The sequence below is a fragment of the Tupaia chinensis genome, unplaced genomic scaffold (genome assembly GCF_000334495.1).
Source record: "Tupaia chinensis unplaced genomic scaffold, TupChi_1.0 Scaffold145519_1, whole genome shotgun sequence".
Classification (NCBI taxonomy): Eukaryota; Metazoa; Chordata; class Mammalia; order Scandentia; family Tupaiidae; genus Tupaia; species Tupaia belangeri.
In genome coordinates, this window is record NW_006205376.1 from 3,410,445 (window position 1) to 3,413,976 (window position 3,532).

Below are 3,532 nucleotides of genomic sequence, written 5' to 3' on the forward strand. Positions count from 1 at the left end.
CCAAGCACACACTTAAGGAAAGTCACTAAAGAGACTATACATTTTAAATATTTTCAGGATAATTTAGTCTAAAAAGTAGTCTTGGCAATGTTTCCATTGCTGAGATGATACGGCAGGTCCAAAGATACTGTATTTCCCATCAATTCCTAACCTGACTTGTTCAAACGGTGTCTGATTTCACGAGTCCTGTAACTGCAGTATGATATATGTAAGAGCATTTCCCAACACATTAGAGTAACTCTATATGTTTCACACACAAAAAAAATCCATTTTGAAACAAAATTGTAGACAGAATCTCACTCTATTTTTTTTCTAATTAGTAAGTACTTTTTAAAAGCAGAAAAGGCAAAATTATCATTTAAATTGTGCATTTGCTTCTTTATAATTTAGCCAGACAATCCCTTTATCTTAACCATTAGAATTTGGGAGAACACCACGAGCATTAAAATTGTTCTCAATGCACGCATACAAAGGATGAACTCCACAGATTGTGGAATGCCTGCAACAGCAGGAAAAAAAATTATGGTTCCGATGGTGTATTATCATTTTCTTATCTATCTGAATGAGATGCAGTAGCAATGAATGACATACCAAAAAATATCTAATTGAGAATGTAAAATTTTGAACTTTCCTTTATGTCTGATTAAGTATAAAGGAAAAGGCTTTCAGAGAATTCATTTATAGTACCAAATAGAATCTTATTGTGCATGGTCTCTTTTTCTTTCAACAGATTTCTTTTTTTTTTTTTTTTTTTTTGAGGTTTTTGCTATAGGGCGCATGTGGTCACCAGAAAGACAGAGAGAGACAGAGAGATAGAAAGCGAGAAATCACCCCCCAGGGGAGATGGCCACACTGCAATTCCTCACGCCTGGCGTGAGTTTAAGCCGCCAGGTCTGGGACTCGAACCGTGGTCAACTACGTGGGCGTCCAACGACATAGCCATTACGCTAACTGCTGGTCCCTCAACAGATTTCTGATACTAAGAGTATATATTCACAAATTACCATTGATGACTGCTGCCTAGAAAACATTTCATATTTAAGAAAATTGATGTTATGCTTAAAGGACGAATGTTCATGTTTACCAAATCCATAGACTGAAGTGGGTGAGACAGTGGTCATCATTTGTACTAACTGGTTAGAAAAAATGAGGCCTCCAAGAGATGTTCTCCACCTCTCCCAGAAATGAAGTGGAAAGACAGTGACTGGGTAGGTCTTAAGAAGGAACTCTTTTCTCCATTAAATTATGGTCCAAAATAATCCTTTATAGTTAGTTTAAAAGGGAGATGAAAAAATAAAAACAAGGTGTTAGGAGATCTGAGAAAATAGAAGCAACTTATTTTTATTGAGTATTTTCTAAATGCTGGTTTCTGAACTGAGTATAATTTCTATGGTATTTCATTTCATCCTCACAATAGCTCTAAGGAAGGCACATTAGTATATTTTATAAGAGCAAAAAACTGAGACTTGAAAAGAGTAGAGTTACATAATTTGCCTGAAATTACACAAGTGATAGTGCCAGAATTCCATCAGTTGGGCCTCCTCAAATTTTAGCGAAGTATTTAATCTGTTGAGATGGAAGTAGGTCTTTCTTGAAATACAAGTTGTGTGTGTTCAAGTAAGATGAAAAATGTCAGATTACCCAAACCTAGCTCAATTTCTTTTCTGTAGGGCTTTTAAATTTTTGAATAATGATGCATAATGACTCTCCCAGAGGTGACGCTAACGTGACATTTTTCAAAAGTAATTGACTATAGAAATCTTTTGTCCTGGAATGCCTGGATACATTATAGAAGCCAGTGTTAAATCAGACAGAGGGAGAGAGCAGAGGTGGAGCTAGTGACAGCATGGCAGACACAGGGCTAGGAGGACCCCACATTGTGACCTGTCCCATCACCTTGCACAACCTTGACTTCTGTCCCGTGCCTGGCACTATCTACAGAGGAGGCAGGTGCTCCCATTCTCACTGCTAGAGCACACTTCCCGTGTCCTTGAAGAGATTGCTGCTAACTTAAAACACTAATGTGTTCAGTGTTTTTACTTCCTGTTTAGTGAAAATTGCTTTATCGAGTCTCACCCCTCCCCCCCACTCTCAAGGAACACTTCCTGAGTGGTGAGCACTAGATAAATAAGCAGAACAAGGAGAAATTAGAAAATAATGGACATGTGCAAGTCAACACTGAGCCAGGAACACACTGGGGTCCGTATCATAACCTGAGAAGGCGAAGAACGGGAAACTACTGATATTAGGAGCACGGAAGGTGTGAAGAGTAACAGTTCAGATTCACCCAGTTTCCCATTGGAAAAAGCTTTTATTTTCACTTTCTTAAGTTCTTTGTTGAATGTACATTTTTCAGACCCTGATACACAAGAATAATCAGGGGCCAGCAAGTGGCATGGTGGTCAAGGTGCTAGATTCCCACATGACCAACAGCAGTACGAGTCCTGGACCCAGCAGCTTGAAAATCACAAGAAATAAACAGATACATTTAAAAACTGAAAAAAATAAACAAAAAACCCCTCATTTAACTTTTCAACTCATAAGAAGTCTTGGAACAAGATTTCTCTTTTGATTTTCTCATAAACCTCTACCTAAAATTTTTCTTATAATTCATTAAAAATTTCACTTAGCCACAAAAACACTAAAATAAAGGCTAACATATTACTATAGTCCTTTCTGGTTGATAATATCAATAGTAATCATTTTCCATCAAAGTTTGCATAAGAATATTAATGAGAAAAAGGTCCTTATTTTGACTACTAAGCATCTGTCTTGAAAATAGTATAAGAATATTAATATTGGGTTGTCGGAAAAGTCATGATGCATTTTTGCATGGACAATATGTCATGACTTTTCCAGCAACTCAATAGTAACTTAAAAGGTCTCACTCTAAAGAAATCAGAGCAGAGCATGTAAAAGGGTTATATTTGAAATTATTTAAATTAGTTCAGCATCTGCTGACCAGTCAGACCTACAGGGGCATATCCTGAAGGCAGGACCTAGAGCCATCAGGGATGGCAGGCACTGGCCCTTTGCTGGAATTCAGGGAGCTCTAAACCAGGAGACTAAAACAGCAGCACAGGACACACAGCACTAGCTCAGGGCAGCAGCCCTCGGCCATTACGGAATTACGTCAGCATTTGAACAGCAATTATGAGCATACTAGTGCTATCTCTACAAAACAGTCAAAGTATCTCTAAGGAATTATATTCCAGCTCGATTTGTCTATAAACCTTAACTATAACTTTAGCTCTCAGAAAATATCATTTAAGAAAAATATCTTTAGCTTTGACTTTTTTTAATGTAAAGAATGGTACCAATTAAGCTATAAAGTATCAATGATCCTTCAAAAAAGCAGTCTAGGGAACCGGCAGTTAGCGTAATGGCTATGTCACTGGACTCCCATGTAGTCGACCGAGGTTCGTGTCCCGGACCCAGTGGCTTAAAACTCACGCCGGGCGCGTGTGCGTGCGTGCCCAAGATCCCGAGAGGAGAATGGAGGAGAAGGGATTGCGGCGTGACCATCCCCCCT